The sequence below is a fragment of the Microcaecilia unicolor genome, chromosome 4 (genome assembly GCF_901765095.1).
Source record: "Microcaecilia unicolor chromosome 4, aMicUni1.1, whole genome shotgun sequence".
In the NCBI taxonomy this organism is placed as follows: Eukaryota; Metazoa; Chordata; class Amphibia; order Gymnophiona; family Siphonopidae; genus Microcaecilia; species Microcaecilia unicolor.
The window spans coordinates 327,019,005-327,042,709 of record NC_044034.1 but is presented as its reverse complement, the minus strand read 5'-3'; the positions used below and the strand labels follow the sequence as shown (position 1 = coordinate 327,042,709).

The 23,705-nt window shown below is 42.8% G+C and overlaps 1 protein-coding gene across 1 annotated transcript in view; it reads left to right on the top strand.

The window, feature by feature from the left end:
* Nucleotides 1-23,705, top strand: part of UNC5D (unc-5 netrin receptor D) — a 794,061-nt gene that overhangs the window by 550,225 nt on the left and 220,131 nt on the right.

Sequence of the window (23,705 nt, the reverse complement as noted above, 5' to 3'; positions counted from 1 at the left end):
TGGAGCGATTCTTTAAATTGTGCATGATCAACAAGACACTTCCAAAAAGGCCAAGGAGACGGAAATTGTGCAAGCTGTTTATAGAACCGTGCCTAAGCACGGATTCTGTGGTGCCCTTTGGGCACCAGACTTACACCTGCTGAAACCTGGTGTTAATGTTGGCGCCCAAGTTAGGGGGTCCTTTTACTAAGGTGTGCTGCAAAATGGCCTGCGGAAGTGTAGACGCGTGTTTTGGGCGCACGCAGAATTATGTTTTAGCTCACCTTCAAAAAATGCCCTTTTTTTCGCCAAAAATGGATGTGTGGTAAAATAAAAATTGCCGTGTGTCCATTTTGGGTCTGAGACCTTACCACAAGCCATTGACCCAGCGGTAAGGTCTCACGCGATAACTGGGCAGTAATAGTCTATGTGCGTCAAATTCCACTTGATGTGCGTAGCTGCTGCACATCAGAAAGTAAAAAATATTTTTCAGACACACGTAGCGGACTTGCGCCAAAATTGAAATTACTACAAGGGCCATGCAGTAACTGGGCGCTAACTTCAATTTGGCATGCGTTGGGCACACATAGGCACCTACTCAGTTTAGTAGTGGAGTGGAGGAGTAGCCTAGTGATTAGTACAGTGCACTTAACTCTCCATTGCCCTGGTACAAAATAAGTACCTGAATATGTGTAAACCACTTTGAAAGTAGTTGCAAAAACCTCCAAAAGGTGGTATATCAAGTCCCATTTCCCTTTCCCCTTAGTAAAAGGGCCCCTAGGTGCACTGAAGTGGTATTCAGTAATTGTGCACATACCTTTTTGGAATATCCCTGGCCATGCCCCCTTTTCAGATGCATGCTATGAAAGTTAGGTGCTGAGCCTTATAGAATAGTGCGCAGCCAGATGTGTGTGCAAATCCTAATTGATGCCAAGTAGTTGCACTAATTGTTTGTTATCACCCAGTTATTGCAAGTTAAGGGCTGTTAATCAAGTTGCACACGCATCTTGTGCTCACACTCAAATTTAGGCATGAATTTAGGCACGCAACTTAGCGCACCATATGTACAATCTAGGGTATAGTGTGCATTGAAAGTTGCACCTGACTCAGAGCAGGTGTCACTTGTACTAGTACATTTTTGCACTATTAGACAAAGCTTCCAGAAGTATTTTGGAAAGCCATATATACGCCTGTGTTTCTTCTAGAAAATAGGCACATTTTTAAAAATTTGTTTGGGCCTCCTCTTATGAATTACTCCTCCCCCTAGTGAGGTGTCTGTGGGGAAAACAGGCTTAGTAAATTAGCCCCTGAACCTAGCTTTACCAATCAATGAACTGAAGAATAAGTGAATATGCAGTTTTTATCATTTGAAAAGCAAGACAGAAAAGAAAGGCTAAGGGCTAGAGTCGATAAATGACGCTGAAACATCGGCACTGAAAAAAAAAATTGGGTTTCAACGCTAATTGTACAATGAGCACTCAAAGATGAGCACATATTATGAAATAGCATTGAGTGCCAATTTCGGTGCCCAAATAAGGGCACCAAAACTCATACCTGCTGAAACCAGATGTAATTCCTGGTGCCCAATGTGGGCACACATTCCTGGTATTCTATAACTGAGCGCAAATTTTAGGAAAGCCCCTGATCCTCCCATGTACCTCCCATGGCCATACCCCTTTTTCAGTTGCATGCCATAGGATTTGCGCACACATTGTTATAGAATAATGTGAGTAGCAAGATGTGCGTGTAAATCTAAATTGCTGCTGATCAGCACCCAGTTATTAGCACTAATTGGCTTGTGAGCCAATTAAGTTACGTTCACATCTTGGATCACGCCCAAATATCTGTGCCCAATTTTGAGTGCCATATATAGAATCCGGGGTCAAATGTCTTTGAACATAGAAATGAGAAGAGCTTATTTTCTTAATGCAAACCTGCCACTGTATCATTTTTCCAAATGATCCAATTTTCCATGCAGGTTACAATGTCTTTCTCTTGACATAATGATATTCTAAAGGTGATAACATAACAATGTGCTCTTGAAGTCATACACAGAAATCTAATGAAAAGGAGATATGCTTCTCAGCCTAGTGGTGGCCTAGGGATTACAACAGCAGGCAGCAAGTCAGGGAAATTTAGGTTTAAATCCATCCTGTCCCAGTGATGCTCCTTGTGACATTGGACTACTCACTATATCCTTCACATAGGATGTCTTAGGGAGAGGAAGGGATAGTACATAGTATGGATGAGCAGACTGGATAGGCCATATGGTCATCTCACTTTTCTATGTTTCATTGTCTCAAAGGCTAGGGAGCCCTTTTACTAAGTCACGTAGGCACGTACATGCATTCTACATGCATCAATTTTGAACTACTGCCCGGCTATCACATGGCCCAGGCAGTAATTTCATTTTCTATGTGCGCCCACCAGGGGCGTAGCCAGACCTCGGCGGGAGGGGGGGCCAGAGCCCGAGGTGGGAGGGCACTGTTTAGCTGACCCCCCCCCCCCCGCCACTTTGGACCCCCCTGCTGCCGCAACCGTAAACCCCCTGCCACTTTGCACCGCCTCCGCAACCGCAACCCCCCCCCCGACGCCCACCCGCCCCGACGCCGCATCAGGTACCTTTTTTGCTGGCACGGGTCCCCAATCCCCACCAGCCGAAGAGTCTTCTTCAGCGCTGGTCGACTCCGGTGCCTTCGTTGTGGGATCATCTGTTTCTGACGCCTTACGTCCTGCACAGGGCTATATGCACGGTGCAGGACATAAGGCGTCAGAAACAGATGATCCCAGAACGAAGGTGCCAGAGTCGACCGGCGCTGAAGAAAACTCTTTGGCTGGTGGAGATTGGGGACCCCTGCCAGCAAACAAGGTACATCATGTGGCGGCAGGGTGGGGGGCGGGCGGCGATGGCAGGGGGGTCAAATGTAGAGGGGACCAGGGTGTAATCTGTGGGGGCCCATGCCCCCGTGGCCCCACGTAGTTATGCCCACTGTGCACCTTGTAAAATTTCTGGTGCGCAGCGCTAACCAGGCGGTAATCAGCATTGTACATGCGCTGACAATTACTGTTCAGTTAATGCATGAGACTTTACTGCTAGGTCAGTGGGTGGCGGTAAGGTCTCAGGCACAAAATGGACGTGTGGCAATTTTTATTTTGCCACACGTCCATTTTTGGCTTTAAAAAAAGGTCTTTTTTGCAGGTGCACTGAAAAATGGACCTGAGCGCATCCAATACACGAGTCTACACAAGCGCAGGCCACTTTTCAGCGCACCTTAGTAAAAGGACCCGTCAATTTGCTAATACGTATTTAGAGGTATTACAAAAAGAAAAGACATAAGTACATAAGTATTGCCATACTGGGAAAGACCAAAGGTCCATCAAGCCCAGCATCCTGTTTCCAACAGTGGCCAATCCAGGTCACAAATACCTGGCAAGATCCCAAAAAAGTACAAAACATTTTATACTGCTTATCTCAGAAATAGTGGATTTTCCCCAAGTCCATTTAATAATGGTCTATGGACTTTTCCTTTAGGAAGCAGTCCAAACTGTTTTTAAACTCCGCTAAGCTAACCGCCTTTACCACAAGACAATATAGCCCATGAAAGAATCAGTCAAATATCTAAAAAAAGAATCCATGGATATATTTCATTTACAATATGTTCTTTTTCCTCTATATAGTTTTGAATGTCTTATTTTTTAAAGTTTTGTTATTATAGTAATATATTAAAAAGTTATTTAGTATTATTTATATATACTATAATCAAACTATTTTATATCAACACCCAGGAAGCCAGTCAATATGGTATACATAGGAACAGAAAATAATGGCAGATAAAGACCACATGGCCCATCAAGTCTGCCCAACCATACTGTCTACTAACTCTTCCTCTCTCTTAAAGATCCTGCATGCTTGTCCCATGATTTGTTTGAATTAAGATACAGTCTTTCTCTTCACTACATTTCCAGGAAGCTGTTCCACACATCCACCAGCTTTTCTGTAAAAAAAAGTATTTCCTTAGATTACGCCTGACTCTGCTCCTTTCACACCATATGTTACATAGACACCATATGAAAAAAAAAAATCTGAGGTATCTATTCTATTGCATATTTTGTTATCCACAAAGAGGCAAACCTTACCAAACAACCTTTCCACAATACGAATTTCAAAAGTGTTTAAAAAAACTGGGCTGAAACTGATCTTTGCTGCACGCCACTGGTATCAACCCTTTCCTCAGAGTGAACTCCATTTACCACTACTCTTTGTGAAGTTTCTAACCCAGTTAGAGGGGCATAATTGAACGAAAACGTCTATCTCCATGGGCGTTTATCTCCGAGAACGGGTCCGTGAAGGGGCGGACCGAACCGTATTTTCGAAAAAAATAGACGTCCATGTTTTATTCGACAATTTGTGAGCTGGGCGTTTTTGTTTTTCAGTGATAATGGAAAATGAAAACGCCCAGCTCAAAAACGAATAAATCCAAGGCATTTGTTCGTGGGAGGGGCCAGGAGTCGTAGTGCACTGGTCCCCCTCACATGCCAGGACACCAACCGGGCACCCTAGGGGGCACTTTTACAAAAACAAAAAAAGGTAAAAGAGCTCCCAGGTGCATAGCACCCTTCCCTTGTGTGTTGAGCCCCCCAAATCCCCCTCAAAACCCACTGCCCACAAGTCTACACCATTACTATAGCCCTAAGGGGTGAAGGGGGGCACCTACATGTGGGTACAGTGGGTTTGGGGGGGTTGGACGACTAAGCATTAAGCAGCACAATTGTAACAGGTGGGGGGGATGGGCCTGGGTCCACCTGCCTGAAGTCCACTGCACCCCCTAACAACTGCTCCAGGGACCTGCATACTGCTGCTAGGGAGGTGGGTATGACATTTGAGGGTGAAAATAAAAAGTTGTGAAACATCATTTTTTGTGGTGGGAGGGGGTTAGTGACCACTGGGGTAGTCAGGGGAGGTCATCCCCAATTCCCTCTGGGGGTAATCTGGTCATTTAGGGCACTTTTTGGGGCCGTATTCGAGAAAAAACAGGGTCCAGGAAAAGTGCCCTAAATTCTAGCTACAAACGCATACTTTTTTTCCATTATCGGCGAAAGGCGCCCATCTCTCCTCGGCCGATAACCACGCCCCAGTTCCACCTTCGCCATGCCTCTGACATGCCCCCATCAACTTTATACGCTTCCGCGATGGAGTGCAGTTGAAAACGTCCAAAATCGGCTTTCCATTATACCGATTTATTCGTTTTTGTGAGATAAACGTCTATCTCCCGATTTGGGTCGAAATCTAGGCGTTTTTCTCTTTCGATTATAAGGTGGTTAGTCACTTTAGGGCCCATATCAAAGGCACTCAGTTTATTCATACAGTGGTGGAAATAAGTATTTGATCCCTTGCTGATTTTGTAAGTTTGCCCACTGACAAAGACATGAGCAGCCCATAATTGAAGGGTAGGTTATTGGTAACAGTGAGAGATAGCACATCACAAATTAAATCCGGAAAATCACATTGTGGAAAGTATATGAATTTATTTGCATTCTGCAGAGGGAAATAAGTATTTGATCCCCCACCAACCAGTAAGAGATCTGGCCCCTACAGACCAGGTAGATGCTCCAAATCAACTCGTTACCTGCATGACAGACAGCTGTCGGCAATGGTCACCTGTTGAAAGACACCTGTCCACAGACTCAGTGAATCAGTCAGACTCTAACCTCTACAAAATGGCCAAGAGCAAGGAGCTGTCTAAGGATGTCAGGGACAAGATCATACACCTGCACAAGGCTGGAATGGGCTACAAAACCATCAGTAAGACGCTGGGCGAGAAGGAGACAACTGTTGGTGCCATAGTAAGAAAATGGAAGAAGTACAAAATGACTGTCAATCGACAAAGATCTGGGGCTCCACGCAAAATCTCACCTCGTGGGGTATCCTTGATCATGAGGAAGGTTAGAAATCAGCCTACAACTACAAGGGGGGAACTTGTCAATGATCTCAAGGCAGCTGGGACCACTGTCACCACGAAAACCATTGGTAACACATTACGACATAACGGATTGCAATCCTGCAGTGCCCGCAAGGTCCCCCTGCTCCGGAAGGCACATGTGACGGCCCGTCTGAAGTTTGCCAGTGAACACCTGGATGATGCCGAGAGTGATTGGGAGAAGGTGCTGTGGTCAGATGAGACAAAAATTGAGCTCTTTGGCATGAACTCAACTCGCCGTGTTTGGAGGAAGAGAAATGCTGCCTATGACCCAAAGAACACCGTCCCCACTGTCAAGCATGAAGGTGGAAATGTTATGTTTTGGGGGTGTTTCTCTGCTAAGGGCACAGGACTACTTCACCGCATCAATGGGAGAATGGATGGGGCCATGTACCGTACAATTCTGAGTGACAACCTCCTTCCCTCCGCCAGGGCCTTAAAAATGGGTCGTGGCTGGGTCTTTCAGCACGACAATGACCCAAAACATACAGCCAAGGCAACAAAGGAGTGGCTCAGGAAGAAGCACATTAGGGTCATGGAGTGGCCTAGCCAGTCACCAGACCTTAATCCCATTGAAAACTTATGGAGGGAGCTGAAGCTGCGAGTTGCCAAGCGACAGCCCAGAACTCTTAATGATTTAGAGATGATCTGCAAAGAGGAGTGGACCAAAATTCCTCCTGACATGTGTGCAAACCTCATCATCAACTACAGAAGACGTCTGACCGCTGTGCTTGCCAACAAGGGTTTTGCCACCAAGTATTAGGTCTTGTTTGCCAGAGGGATTAAATACTTATTTCCCTCTGCAGAATGCAAATAAATTCATATACTTTCCACAATGTGATTTTCCGGATTTAATTTGTGATGTGCTATCTCTCACTGTTACCAATAACCTACCCTTCAATTATGGGCTGCTCATGTCTTTGTCAGTGGGCAAACTTACAAAATCAGCAAGGGATCAAATACTTATTTCCACCACTGTATGTTCAAATCTTCAGCCCAGTATGTGACAGTGGCCAAAAATGCAAGCAGGATGCTAGGAACCATTAAGAAAGGGATGCAAAATAATACCAAGAATATTATAATGCCTCTGTATCATTCCATGGCGCAACCTTGAGTGTTGCATTCAATTCTGGTCGCCATATCTGCAAAAAAGATATAGCGGAATTAGAAAAAGGTTAAAGAAGAGCGACCAGAATGATAAAGGGGATGGAACACTTCCTGTATGAGGAAAGGCTAAAGAGGTTAGGTTTCTTCAGTTTGGAAAAGAGATGGCTGAGGGGGGAACATGATTGAGGTCTACAAAATCCTAAGTAGTATAGAACTGGTAAAAGTGAATCGATTTTTCACTCTTTCAAAAAGTACAAAGACCAGGGAATACTCAATGAAATTCTACGGAAATATTTTTAAAACAAATGGGAGGAAATATTTTTTCACTCAAACAATAGTTAAGCTCTGTAACTCGTTGCCGGAGGATGTGATAACAGTAGTCAGCGTACCTGGGTTTAAAAAAGGTTTGGACAAGTTCCTTGATGAAAAGTCTTCTAATTTGTTGATTGTATATATAAATAATGTTAAGATACTGTTTAACATGATATTACTAAAACAATAATTTAAAGACTATACAGTGACAAAATATATTGGAAACTAAGACGTTAAGACACATTACTGCACATTAAAGAGTGTGGTATGATGGAAGCCTTATTGTCAACTTGCATTAATCACCTTAATCCATGTTAAACTCAAATTAACATGGATTAATGCAGGTTAGTTTATCTAATCCTTAAACTGGAAGTTACCTTGGGCAAGATCCCACCTAATTTACCTGAACTGTAGCTCAACTTCAGCTCAAATTTAGAAAGGCAAATTATTAAATATAAAATCCAAATCAATATAAATAACCACAACTCAGCCCTTTTCAGAGTTAAATTGAAACAATGCTAGAGGTAACATAATCCTCCTCTCCCCCCTCCCCCAGCTTCTTTTCTAAAACACACTGAGAATACATTTTCTACAGAGAAGATAAATTATTTTTGCTGATTTAATGAAATAAATGTGAGCATAAAGGTGCATGAAACAAAACAAATTAACAAACCTTTTGTTTAGTTTGGTTTTGATTAATCACCTAGAATGTGTTTTATGCTGACAGCAGACTTCTCTATGCTGCTAGGTTTGTTTATTAACTAAATCAAGGAAAAATGGAAAAACAAAACTCGATACTAGTGTCACACCAAGTAGTTACTGGGTGTGCAGAAGGCTCTCGGTAATAGAATCTGCTGTTCAGCCACAGAAAATTCTCCTGTGTTGAGAAAATGTTACTTGAATTGGCCTGGGAGAAGGGGGGGGGGGGGGGGGGTCGACTCTTTGTTCATTGATACAGGGAATAATAAGAACTTTTTCATGCAAGATTTCTCCATGTTTGGTGTTGCACGTGATTCAATTAGTTTTACTGCCCAAGCTCAGAATGTGAGTACAGTGTTGAAGCTGTGCATTGTCATGAGAGTAATCAGTGGTGTGTACAAGAGAGAGAGATTTGACAAAGCATCAAGATGCACAGTGCCTGCTAGTCTGTTTTCTAGACCTTATGGTGTCCCGCTGTTTCTTGCTTACTGCTCGGTGTCGAGTATTACATGTACTGAAGACTGAATATATTAACAGCACACCTTATTACAATAGCGGTGAAAAATCTTGAATAATCCACCCATAACTTTTAACTCATCCACTGTAAAGCTATGAAAAGCTTGTGGTAAATAAACCAACAACTGTTTGCTCACGGCCAACAGGATTTATGGCTGAACTGCAGTTCAGATCACAAATGGCTCTAGTGCATCATGTCTGATAAGCTATGTGCAGTAGCCTTATAATGATATCTACATTAGAGTCAATTCTCAACTGGAGCTGGCTGGCTAAAATCCTTTGGAAAAAGAATTCACCCATTGAGGAGGGGATTCTATATATGGCACCTAAAAAATCTGCGCTGAAATCAGTGCTGACTAAGCGTATTCTATAATTGGCGTTACGCTTAGTTGATATCTCAGCACCTAAATCTACATGCATCCATCTACACCTATGAAAATGTAGTGTAAATCCTAGCACGTAGATTTACACACACTGGGTCATATTCTATAACTATCGCGTGTAAATTTCGAAATGCTCACGGGACGCCCATTTCCCTTTATATAACAGCACCCCTTTTTGCCTGCATGAGTTAGAAGTTTGGCACACTTCGCTACAGGATACACTTGGCGAGTTGTGCTGCTAAATTTTAATTAGTGCCAAATTAGTGCTCATTATTACTTGTTAAGTGCTGTTATTTATTTATTTGTTGCATTTGTATCCCACATTTTCCCACCTATTTGCAGGCTCAATGTGGCTTACATTATGCCGTAATGGCGATCGCCATTTCCGGAATGAGAAATACAAAGTGGTATTGCATTAAAGTTCATAAGTGATAGAGTAGATTAAGCAGTCAGGTATGGAGAGTTCATTGCCGGAATGAGAAATAAAGTGGTATTGTGTTAAAGTTCATTAGTGACAAAGTATATAAGCATTCAAGTACAGAGAGTTCGGATTTGATCAATTCTGGTAAAGTTATTAGTGACAAAGTATCTAAGCAATCAAGTATAGAGCGTTCGGTTTTGTTCAGTTCTGGTGTAAATTTCATTGTCTGGTATTTAGGATGGATCGTTGTGGTAAGCCTTTTGTTATCAGTGCTCATTAGTTTGTTAAGCCAATTAAGTTGCACACGTTGTTATAGAATCTGCGTCAGTTTCAGTGTGGATCTCTAGGTACGATATATAGAATCCGGGGAAGAGTGGCTAGACTTATGTGCATCACTTTTCCAAATGGTTAGATAAGTAGATGGCACTAGGAGCATGCCTGGTACTGGGAGACTCTTAGGAGCCATTTTACAAAGCTGCTGCAAAAAGGGGCTTTAGAACACCCTTATGAGAGTCTTTTCAACACACTAAAGCCACTTTTTACTGCGATTGGAAAATGGCTTTCTTTTTTATAATTTAATGACCATGCACTAATGTTACCATTAGCACGCCACTGTTAGCAACAGTTAGCATGTGAACCCTTACCACCACCTATTTTTTATATGGTAAGGGCTCGTATGCTAATTCTGTGTTAATCAGTATGTCGTATTGTAGCTACACGACACACTGATTAGTGCAGAAATGCCCACTCTCTGTCCCAGACATACCCCTCACTGAAAAAATAAATGTCATTTTTTAGCATGCCAGTAGCGCGCACACATGTCAGAAGTGCCAGGGCATGCCTCAGCATGCATTACTGCTTACCATATTTGGTAAAAGAACCCCTTAGCCAGGTGGACTGTGGCTAAAAATGAGCTTAGCTTTGCTGGCTAAAACTTAGTGGGGGGCATTTCTCATATAAGGGAGATATGGTGTGAAGCCCTGCCCAGTGCATCCCAGGATGCATTGGGCAGGGCTGGGTGCCACTATTTTTGAGGCGGCACTGCTGGAAGAGGAGGGAGTCTACGTTCCTCCTCCAACAAAGGTACAGAGGGCAGGGAATAGGGCTGCTAGACCACCAGGTCAGGGGGCTTGATTTGCGGCCCACTGAGCCACCAGGGCTTTTCTTGGGGGGGGGGGATGCTAGGGGGATTAGGGGGGCTGTAGATCCACCGGATCTCCATCCCCCCCTGAATTTGTGTGTGTGTGGGGGGGGGGGTTGGGGGACTGAAGGTCCGCTTTACCTCCAGCCCTCGTGTCGCTGGCTCGAAGTGGGAGGTCGGGGTTCCTGCGCCTGCGTGGGGGGGGGGGCTGCATTGGGGGGGGAATGAGGGGCCTGCTAGCATGCAAATGCATGCTGGACAGGGCTCACCATTCTTCCTCAATGGTCTGCAAACCCTAACGCTAACTCCGAGCTGGCGTAGGGTTTGCCACAGACAGCATGCCAATGTTTGGCACACTGCTCGCTGATCATTGGGGAGGAATACATTTAGCATGCATTTGCATGCTACTTGCGCTAAGAGCCTTGTTTTGCATGCATTTGCATGCTAGTTGAATTCAGAGCCCACGAGCACGTTGTTTCACACGCTTGGGGGCTCTGATCATGGGACGGTAGCACATGCAGGTGCTAGTATGGCACTAACAGATTCTAGTGCCTGCATTTGCTTCTGATCATCGGCCCATTGGTGATTTGGGTATTTTTTTTTTTTTTTTACTCTGAAAGTCAATAATTACTGATAGAAAAATAATCACTAGTTTGTATATAGAGGTGTTACAAACCTGCTAATTTTAAGATTGCAAAAACTGTAAATCTGCTATGACTAACAAACTCTCCATTGACTTTTGCTCTAGTATGCTGGCCAGTGCCCAAAGCACTTACTGGTTTTACGTTTAAGAGGAGCCAGCGTTCAAGCTCCATTGTATTGCTGTTAATATGTGTAGGCATACATTCTAGTGGCCATATCAGAGAACTAAACATCATACTTAAAGGAGGTAATAGCTTCATACAAGACCAAATCAGCAAAGTTCTCAGTCTTCCGAGCTATGCTGTTGTATATCTTGGCAAGAAAACCAGTGCATGCATCTTCTGTTTTAATTGCCATTTAGGTGTCTCACTTTACTGAGTGAGGAAGGTCAAAAAGATGAGACGTTCTGTACTGCAGTGTTTCTAATCTAGTCCTTGAATTCCCCGTAGGCAATCTAGTTTTAAGGAGATTATAAAACTCCTATAATCTTGCCCTGTGTGGTTCTAACTGCAGACAAAGCAGCAGCCCATAAGAAGCACTGCTCACCAACTTCTAATTTGAGAGTAATGCACAGAGGTGAGGGAATAGATTGACCTCTGTAGATGGTGGTGGCTCTGGATTCCCATATTCCCCCCCCCCCCCCCCCCCCCCCACACACACACTCTTCTTTCTTCTAGCTGTGGTTTCCCAGTGCAAAAATCAGCCTTGGGAACCATTGAACTAATGCGTCTGAGAGAGCTTCCTCTACATGTAACCCTTGCTTGCTCAGGTGAGCATCAGGTAGCTTGCTTTAATATAATTTAAGTTTTGTAGGGAGGTCAAGGCCGGGACCAGCTTGAGCTGGAAGGCCAATGACATAATAATCCACTCACTCAGCACTCTCAATCTGATAAGGCAGTCCAGGCCAGAATTTATGTTCTCAGCCAAAGGGTTTCCTTAAACTTGGATTAATCAGGTAAAAATCAGTGGACTATGCTCAGCAGTAAGTATATATCTCTCCATAGAATAGATAAAAGCTGTTTCCAACACTCCTGAGTCTCTGTTGTTCCATGGGAGATTCCTGCTTTTGGACAGGAGATGGCCGTCCTAAGAGGAGTCTCTCTCTCTCTCAATGTGGGAGACTTGGCAGGTCTGGTATGCCTTAATCCTGTTCTAATTGGGCTCCTGCTTGTATTTCAGAATCACTGACTACATGCCACCCATAACATTTCTGGTTTGCCAGAATTATATTGGCCATATTTTAGGAGGCTAGGTCTTGTGGTGTATTGAAAAACCATTGGGCCAAAACTAGAAATATCTGAACTTTAAAGATCATGTGTTACTGCTTCAGATGTCACATAGGACAAAGGGGGCATGGTGTAGTTTCTTATGGTCATAAGTAGGTCCTGCAGAAGGCATCACAGTCTGCTGAGACTCCAACTTTCTTTAGGGCCAGCACAAGAGCATAAGAATAGCCATACTAGGTCAGACCAATGGTCCATCTAACCCAGTATCCCGTTTCCAACAGTGGCCAATCTAGGTCACAAGTACCTGGCAGAAACCCAATTAGTAGTAACATTCCATGCTACCAATCCCGGGGTAAGCAGTGGCTTCCCCCCATGTTCATCTCCTTAACAGACTGTGGACTTTTCCTCCAGAAACTTGTCCAAACCTTTTTTAAAGCCAGATATGCTAACCAATGTTACTGCATCTTTCGGCAATGAGTTCCAGAGTTTAACTATTCATTGAGTGAAAAAATATTTCCTCCTACTTGTTTTAAAAGTATTTCCATGTAATTTCATTGAGTGTCCCCTAGTCTTTGTATGTTTTTGTAGACTTCAATCATATCTCGCCTCAGCCATCACTTTTCCAAGCTGAAGAGCCCTTAGCTTTTTAGCCTTTCCTCTTATGAGAGAAGTTCCATCCTCTTTATCATTTTGGTCACTCTTCTTTGAACCTTTTCTAATTCCACTATATCTTTTTTGTGATATGGCAACCAGAACTGAACGCAAGGTGAGATCACACCTTGGAGCGATACAGAGGTATTATAGTATTTTTGGTCTTATTTACCATCCCTTTCCTAATAATTCATAGCATCCTGTTTGCTTTTTTGGACACTGCTGCCGCCACATACTGAGCAGAAGATTTAAGCATATTATCTACAACGACACCTAGATCTTTTCTTGGGTGCTGACTCCTAAGGTGGACCGTAGCTTCAGGTAACTATGATCTGGATTATTCTTCCCAATGTGCTTCACTTTGCATTTGTCTACATTAACTTTCATCTGCCATCTGGATTCTCAGTCTTCCAATTTCCTAAAGTCTTCTTGCAAATTTTCACAGTCCCAGTGTGTTTTAACAACCTTGAATAGTTTTGTGTCATCTGCCAATGTTATCACCTCACTCTTTGTTCTGATTTCCAAATCATTTATAAATATTTTAAATAGTACTGGTCCCATTACAGATCACTTTGGCACCCTCTACCTTTTGTCCAATAACCAATTCCTAATCCACACCAGAACCTTGCCTCCTATCCCATGACTCTTTAATTTTCTCAGGAGTCTCTCATGAGGAACTTTGTCAAAAGCTTTCTGAAAAACTAGATACACTACATCAACCGGCTTACCTTTATCCACATGTTTATTCACACCTTCAAAGAAATATTCACACTTTAAACATTCACACTTCCTAAATCACTGTATACTCATTAGCTTTCAACTGTGATCATGGGTATTGGAGCATGGCATCCCCTCCCCTTCCCCAGTTTCTATGGGCCCTCTCAGAGCAGTGAGTAGGATACTGCATTCCCCCACGTTCCTTTTTAATATGTGGAATGGTTTACTCTAAATCGGCATGATTTTTTTTCTCTTTTTTTATGTGTGGTTTCCATCCATAACTGCCTGCAGCGTACATGAGTGGGCAGAAAAGATGGATGAGAGAGAGGATCCTCCATTAACCTCGCTAAACCTATGCAGAATATGGTGCACACACAACTGGTTTCTTGCCGAGAAAGCTGCAGAGATGGGCTCTGATAATTACCTTCTGTAATTGGAACAAATGCACGATTATGCTAATTCGTCCTTTGCCAACCTGTGCATGGAAGCCGAGCTAATCCATATTTGTCCTTGCATTACCTTTAGAGATTATTATGTGCTTACCCTTTGCTTTGTTTGACAGGAGCATTCTCATTCTGAGCAGGCTTGGTTTCTGGCAGGGAATTGTTTTTTAATGTAAGGAGCATTATAGACAGGAGGTTTTCAAACTCAGTTCATGATATGAGCATTAGCAATTTTCACAAGCTTCTAATCCACACAGTGCTGCTATTTTGAGCATGTTTAAAGCAATTGTACAGCATATGCTGATCAGACATATTAAAGTGAATTCTAATGATACTTAATCTCAGGCTTTGCAGACCCGGAGTGAAACTCAATGGGCTATTTCGAAAGCAATGTGAAAATATTCTAATTCATCTTTTAGACTTTTCCTAATGCTGGAGGTATGTTTTATGCTGCTAAAGTGTACACCCCCTCCTAAAAAAAAGGGTTCAATAAGGACTGATCTCTTATGGAAGCCATTTTAGTATTGGGTAATGGGTAGTACACTTGATATATCACCTTTCTGTGGTACAGCCAAAACATTTTGCATATTAGTTGCAGGTACTTTGTCTCTAGTAGGCTCACAATCTAAGTTTTTGAGCCTGGAGCAATAGAGGGTTAAGTGATTTGCCCAAAGTCACAAGAAGCTGCAGTGGGAATTGAATGCAGTTCCCCTGGTTCTCAGCCCACTGCGCTAACCATTAGGCTACTCCTCCATTCATGATGATATACCTTCTCTGATTAAAAGAAGAATACACATTTTAGCCATATTATCTTTCTGCTGATTTTATTGCCCATAGATTAGAGGAAACAGCAATACTGGCCTAAGGGAAATGTGATGTTGGCAGATACTGCACCAGCTTCCAGTGCATCTTGCCCTGAACTGCTTGGCCTCCCTGTAATTACGCCACTGGGTTAATGGCAGAGCAATCAGAGCCATCCCAGACCAATTGCTGATGACCAATCAAGTATGATGTAAACCAGAAAAAAAGATGATAACCTCTGCAGCAGAATAGTCTGATCAAGAGTATCAAGTGCCACAGAGATATGAAGATGGACCATAAAATAGTGTATACACTGATCAAATCCCTCCTCCATTGGGTCAAACTATGGAATCTGCGGAACCCATGTTGATAAGGATCTAATAATTACATAAGTACATAAGTAATGCCACACTGGGAAAAGACCAATGGTCCATCGAGCCCAGCATCCTGTCCACGACAGCGGCACCTGGCAAGCTTCCCAAACGTACAAACATTCTATACATGTTATTCCTGGAATTGTGGATTTTTTCCCAAGTCCATTTAGTAGTGGGTTATGGACTTGTCCTTTAGGAAACCGTCTAACCCCTTTTTAAACTCTGCTAAGCTAACCGCCTTCGCCACATTCTCCGGCAACGAATTCCAAAGTTTAATTATGCGTTGGGTGAAGAAACATTTTGTCCGATTTGTTTTAAATTTACTACACTGTAGTTTCATCGCAGGCCCCCTAGTCCTAGTATTTTTGGAAAGCGTGAACAGACGCTTCACATCCACCTGTTCCACTCCACTCATTATTTTATATACCTCTATCGTGTCTCCCCTCAGCCGTCTCTTCTCCACATGTTTAACCCCCTTTGATAGCTAGGGCAGAGGCCTTCCAAAACACTTAGGGGTCCTTTTACAAAGGCGCGCTGAAAAATGGCCTGCGGTAGTATAGGCATGGGTTTTGGGCACGCACAGGATCATTTTTCAGCACACCTGTAAAAAAGGCCTTTTTTTTGCCAAAAATGGATGTGCGGCAAAATCAAAATTGCCGCTCCTCCATTTTGGGTCTGAGACCTTACCGCCAGCCATAGACCTAGCAGTAAAGAATTTGGGCAGTAATGACCTACGCATGTCAGATGCCACTTGACGCGTGTCCGCTACATGCGCCAGAAAATGACACGCATGGCAGACATGCGCCAAAATTGAAATTACCGCAAGGGCCACATGATAACCAGGTGGTAACTCCAATTTGGCACACATTGGGCGCGCATAGACGTCTACTTGTTTTAGTAAAAAGGGCCCTTAATAGCCTGGGAAAAAGAAAGTACAATTGCTTTTTCAAACAAGCAAGCACACAGCCCTCAGTGATACATCATTTTAATGCATACACCCAAGTCCATTCACATTTGCATCTGATATGTTTAATGGTGTTTTCCCTTATGTCTGATCATCATTCTTTTCAGATGCTCTGAAGCATGATCATTTTTCATTATCATTGCTTCAGTGTCTTGGTAAAGCCATGGATCAGTCCTCTCTTGTTCACAGAGACTATTCAGCCAGCTGGGAAAAAAAATTACAAGTAAGTCATAGATAATTTTCCTAAGTGAAGCTGAGACGATTAATGGAAACCCAGCCAAAATTGTCCACTAGGTAAATGCAATATTGAATGAAGGCCAGAGCATTCTGGAAGTGTTCACCATCTGACTCAATTTTAGGTATTCTTCCTGTTCTTATTAAACTAAGGGCCATATATTTATTTCACAGGCAGATGAAGGACCGGTCCTTTACTGTATCCAGCCATAATTGTTTGGTCATCTCAGTTACGGTACAATTATACTAGATGCAGTCAGGACCAAAAAGCATACACATTTTACAACTGTGAACTTTATTTCTTGTATTTAAGGATAAGTAAAGGAGGAAGAACATAGCTTAATTTATATGTAATTAGTCATGTTGACCCTACAAGAGTTTCTCAAGATAGCAGAAATTCTGGTTAACCCTATACAAGTTCTACAAGATGGCCGAACTATGAATCAGTCATTAAGATATGGTTATTCCACAGGACACTTGGATTTGATAGCATGGTATAGATGTATACATGCATCTATCTGTATACAGCCTAACATTACTGAATTCCTCTGTTGTTCCTCTGTGTACCTGTATCTTTAAAACTAGTAATTGTTTATCCAGATCCTTCTTCCACTTGATTGAGTAGAGTATGACCTTCCACCATATTACCATTTATGTAGTGTCCTAAAACAAGGTAGGAGCATCTTTTGTGTCCCAGAAATCCCTCCCATTTCTCCATGAGATATACAGAGACATGCTAATCCAGGTGAAGATGTACAGAGATCCTCCACTATTACCGTAGCCTGTCTCTGCTCTGCCACAGTAAGAGGCCCTTTTGCAAAGCGGTGGTAGGGCTACCATGCTTGTAGTGCATGCCAAATCGACACTACCGCCCGTTTTTGCGCCCATCCGGTGGTAATTTCAAAGCTGGCACACACTGTTTCCTGTGATAGAAAATATTTTTCTATTTTCTACCATGGCAGGCATTCCCGGTGGTAATCGGCAACATGGCCATATTGGCGCTTGCTGCATGGGTACCACACGTGTGGTACGTGAGCCATTACCACTAGGTCAGTGGGTGGTGGTAAGGGCTCAGGCAGTAAATAGCCGCATGCTACTTTTAATTCTAGCACAGAGCCATTTACTGCCCACATTAAAAAAGCCTTTTTCCCAGCTGCGGTAAAAAAAAATGGCCCAATGCATGCCAAAAGCACACATCCAAACTACCGCAGGCCACTTTTACCACTACCCCTAAGTTGGACCAACTCGGTGCATCACTGTGGGGCCAGTTTTTTTATCTGTTACCTTAGAGAAGATCTTGCTTTCTATCAGGATGTGGTCTATTCTTGATAAAGTCCCATTCACTGGTGAGAGCTTGGTATAGCTTGGTATAGCTCTTGGGGATGCAGAACTATCCACACATCCAGTAGATCTAATCTGTTACATAAAAGGGAGCTCTCATATGTCAATTATACCATTTCTCTTGCTGACTGACTAGACTAGAAGTTATTGCAATTTTTAAACTACATGTGAAAGGCAATTCTATAAGCTCTTGTGCACCTGGTTTATAGTAGTGCTTACACGCGTGATTGGCACCAATAATTAGCAGTTTCACACATAATGCTAGGCGCTGTTCTATAGAAAGCAACACAACCACAGGAATGGAAAGAACAACCAATGTCCCACGAAAAGTCTCAGGAGCAGGAGGACAGTAGGAACAGAATCAGGCTCTTCAAAATACAGACTGAGGACATCCAATGTAGAAATAAAGTCTATTGAAGTCCTCTTTCAATAAACTTTATTTCTACATTGGTTGCCCTTGGTCTGTTTTTTTGAAGAGCCTGATTCTGTTCCCACTCTCTTCCAGGCACTGTTCTTTAAACAGTCCCCCCTGATATTCAGGCAGCGGCAGGCAGTGTGATTAGCTGCCGCCAGTGGCACTGAACTTGGATATTCAATGCCAGGCTGTATCCGGCGACCATCATTGAATATATGGTTTCAGTTTTGGCTGCGGCAATTTAACCAACTAAGCGAATATTCAGCACTAACTGGTTGAGGGGTCTTTTTAATAAGGCACACTAGCATTTTTAGTGTGCCCTAAAAATTAGCACACTCTAAATGCTAGAGACACCCATAGGAATATACGGGTGTCTCTAGCATTTAGCACATGCTAAAATTTAGTGCACAATACAAATGCAATCACGCCTTTGTAAAAGACCCCCTAAGTTATTAGCGGTTAAGCGGCCTATTCTAACTGCTTAATTTAACCGGTTTAGCGCTGAATATTTACACTTAGGTGGCTAGGTCGCACAACATAGCTAGTTAGCAGCTAACCACTAAGTGCTAACCAGCTATCTCACGCTGAATATTAGCGTTGAGCTGACTAAGTGCTATTTAACTGGCCATGAGCTGTTCTGCCCTTTTAAATAGTGCTGAATATTAGGCTTAAATCACTAAGGGCTCCTTTTAATAATCTATGGTAAGCACTAGCGTGTGCTTATCGCAACCAAAAAGAGCTGACCACAGGTTGCACAGAGGCATCACACAGAGAACGTGCGCACACAAATCACGCACTAAAAATATTTTCTTAATTTTTCTCTGAGATGGCATGTCTATAGGTGGAGGGTGGGCATGACAATGCAAATCAGTTAGTGCAGCCACAATACTGTGCTCTGATTAGCATGGGATTAGCGCGTGAGCCCTTACTGCCTCCAAAATAGGTGGCGGTAAGTGCTCACGTGATAATTTTAGGTAATGACTGTCTGCTAATGGCAACATTAGCGCATGACCATAAATATGGAAAATGGAAAATCGGCCATTTTTTTGTTGTAGTAAAAACGACCTTAGCACACGGGAAACATCCACAGAAGGACACGCTAAAGCCACTTTCTACCTCAGCTTAGTAGAATGACCCCTTAGTGCACAACTGTCAGGGGGCGTCCATGTGAGTGGAGTATGGGCATGTCATAGGTGTGTCACCAAGTGACGTGCAACTTGTAGAATACTGTCAATTTGTGTGCATTGCATGGCACACTTAGGTGCATCCACTTATGCCAGCCATTGATCTGTAGGCATTCCAATGTGGTTTATGCTACTGTTCTGTAATGGCTTAGGCGTGCCCTTAAATTGTTGAAGAATTGGCACTAACAGGCTTATTTTCGAAAGGGAAGGACACCCATCTTCCAACATAAATCGGGAGATGGGTGTCCTTCTCTCAGGGTCGCCCAAATCGGCATAATCGAAAGCCAATTTTGAGCGTCCTCAACTGCTTTCCGTCACAGACACAACCAAAGTTCCCGGGGGCGTGTCAGCAGTGTACCAAAGGCGGGACTGGGGCGTGGTTAAGAGATGGGCGTCCTCGGCCGATAATGGAAAAAAAGAAGGACGTCCCTCATGAGCATTGTGTCGACTTTACTTGGTCCCTTTTTTTCACGACCAAGCCTTGAAAAGGTGCCCAAACTGACCAGATGACCACCAGAGGGAATTGGGGATGACCTCCCCTTAATCCCCCAGTGGTCACCAACCCCCTCCCACCCAAAAAAAAATTATGAAAAAACATTTTTTGCCAGCCTCAAATGTCATACCCAGCTCCATCACAGCAGTATGCAGGTCCCTGGAGCAGTTTTTAGTGGGTGCAGTGCACTTCAGGCAGGCAGTCCCAGGCCCATCCCCCCCTACCTGTTACACTTGTGGTGGTAAATGGGAGCCCTCCAAAACGCAAGCAAAACCCACTGTACCCACATGTAGGTGCCCCCCTTCATCCATAAGGGCTATGGTAGTGGTGTACAGTTGTGGGGAGTGGGTTTTGGGGGGGTTTGGGGGGCTCACCACACAAGGTAAGGGAGCTATGTACCTGGGAGCAATTTCTGAAGTCCACTGCAGTGCCCCCTAGGGTGCCCGGTTGGTGTCCTAGCATGTCAGGGGGGACCAGTGCACTACGAATGCTGGCTCCTCCCATGACCAAAGGGCTTGGATTTGGTCATTTTTGAGATGGGTGTTCTTGGTTTCCATTATCGCCGAAAACTGGGGCAACCATCTCTAAGGTCGATGATCTCAGCATTTAGGTTGACAATCTCTAAGGTCGACCTAAATGTTGAGATTTGGGCATCCCCGACTGTATTATTGAAACAAAAGATGGATACCCATCTTGTTTCGATAATATGGGTTTCCCCGCCCCTTCGTGGCACCGTCCTTACAGATTGGCGCCCTTAGAGATGGTTGTCCACGTTCGAAAATGCCCCTCTAAGTATGCCCCTTTGTGACCCCTGAAATGGAGTGCCAGTTTATAGAATTGCCACCATTGTTTTTACATTTCAATCTGTCCACCATATTTCAAAGTGAAGCACTTGTGCCTCTTCTGTACAATTTATCCTTGAGACCTATTATTAGAACCATCTTATTTAACATTTAAGAAGGGTCTTTCTCAAGCTTTCTAGATGGTGTAGGTGCTCTTCTGTGTTCTTTGTGGTCCTGCTGAGTTTGGCTTGTACTGTTCATTAGTATATATTTTTTGGTGGTGGTGGTGGGTATTTTACAATGTTTTTTATTTTGGACCAGCTTTGTTGTTGAGATGGAATTTGTTTTGTATTAGAGAGAAATTTTGTTTTGTTATACTTTATTAGAAATTGCTGTGATGTTTATTATGAATGGAGAGGTATATCAAGAAATACTTGGCTCATGAACTGAATAAAGATCTCATAAGTAGCCAAATGCTTAAAAACTTGATCATTTTTGTTTGGAGCATAAATATTATATAGTATAAATCCTTTTGATCCTAGAGAACTGGGTTAACCCTCATTGCCCCAGATACAAATAAGTACCTGTATATACTATGTAAACCGCTTTGAATGTAGTTGCAAAAACCACAAGCGGCACATCAAATCCCATTTCCCTTTCCCTGTCCATATAACTGTTCCACCAGAACTTTATACCCACTCTGTACCACCCACCCCAGCCCAGGAAGGATCATGATGATTCATCATATTTCAAGCAGATCCATTTGTGTAGCAAAAGCCATAAACATATGATGAGGGAAGCCCACCAACTTGGGGCTTGGCCTTACCAATTCTGTTACAATTAGAATTGCATGTTTGAAGCTTCCTCCTGCCTCAACCGTTCTCCCCTAATATGGCAATCTCTCATATCCGTACCCCTTTCCCCCCTCAGCCAAGCCATTAAACTGTATCAGAGTGGGCCCACACCATTCATCTCCAGTATAACTCTTCAACCCATCAAGCCACACATGTATGTCAACCTTCCTTTAGTTCCTGTACTAATCCCCACATGATTTTTGATTTAAAATATATAATGTTACTGGGAGGTTGAGTCATAGACACCACAGATTAGAAAAGAAAGGAATTTACATATTCTTCCTACCGTTTAAACAAAGATCCCAGCATGCAAATCACTTCTATCATTAAAAGTGGGCTAACAAGGTAACATGAAATGAGAACCAAGACAAAGATTTGCACAGGTGTACTTTCAAAGGAAGCATTTTCTGTACTTAAACATGTCGAGCTGTCAAGAGAGAAAGTGAGAGAGAGAGAGAAAATCCCAATGGAAATGATCACTAAAAACTGCCCATTTCATACTCAACAATCAACTATCATTACAAAATCTCAGTTCATCAGCAAATCCATTTTTTCAGTCATTTTCTTTCACTGCTAGAACCATCACGTTCCCAGATTCTCTTTTTCTGTGTGCCTGCCCTGCCTTTGTGCTCTATTAAAGCATTTGGCTGTAACTCTGAATATTCCAGCCACAAACCAATATCGTCTGTCTCCAGCTAACCAGAATGACTGATGATACTGGAAGGATTTGCTCCTCTGGCATGCCATCTAATTGGCTCTTCATGGACTTCTTTTACAGATTTTTAAAAATATAAACTGGAAAAATTCATGAAATTGCAAACCATCTGCAGCTGGTTAGTATGTGAACAAATGTGTGTTTCCAGTCCATAAACTCATTACTGTTAAGGCAGTAGCCTTAGCACAAGCTCCAGCGTAAGGTTATCCAATTATAACGTTCTATTACGTATTGTGTTGTCATTGCAAGTAGTATACCATGCCATATTTTGTATTGTTACTTGAATATTTTTACTGCTGTAATTGCCTATTGCTCATGTTTGATCTATTCTTACTGTACACCGCCTTGAGTGAATTCCTTCAAAAAGGTGGTAAATAAATCCTAATAAATCAATCCATCTGATCTGAATGGTAGAAGGTTGACTTCATGAAAAAAAAAAAATCAAAACTATTCATAGCTGAAAATTCAACACTAAAATGAGATATGTGGTGATTATAAGGCAAGTCCACTTATTCTGTATCTTCTGTGTGCTTATCCTATCAGTAATTGCTTGAATGTCACCTTAGCAGCTTTCGTTAGGTACCCTACAGTGTGGTATAGGTATGCCTTGCTTCTAAGACAGTTTTGCCAGCAATACAGAATCAAAAAATCCTGCTTTAAAACGTCATTTGCTCAATGAAGTTGAACATTGTGAACTCATGTGTTTCAACCTCAGCATATAGAGCTCAGGGCACGGAGGGGGCAGCTGTCATCATGGCTTGATACATTTTTTTTTCCCTTTGAAGAAGTGATTTGGGTGCTAGCAGCATGGCCCACAAGCTGCAGTTTGTATACACATTGGGTTTGCTATCACAGTGAATAGTTAATGATATGCTTTCGTTATGCATATCATTACAATAAAACAAGCTGTTGAATTCTGCTAAGGGAACTCTTCCGTTAGTAAGCTTTGTTTTGATTTGGATCCATCAGTCTGGGGCCACCCATTCTTCCTGTTGCTCTCCTCCACCCTTCTATACCCGTCTCTGAAGGATAAATAGATGTTTTATACAGCCATGTGCTTAAATGAGTAAAACAGTGAATCAATAACGATCAAGGAAGGAATTGAACAAAAGAGCAAAGCTAAACCTTAATCCCTGCAGGAAACAGAAGGCTGTAATAAAGAATTTATCTTCAGAAAATGTAAAGTCAAAGATTTTTTTTTTACTGGGGAGAGGAAGGGAAGAGGCTGGCACAGCTGTGGATGGAAAATGAACTATCAGAAACCAGTGAAGTGCATTCACATCTGGAAATATGATATTTTAGCTCTTCCAGTTGGGTCTGGTTTTCAACTTTG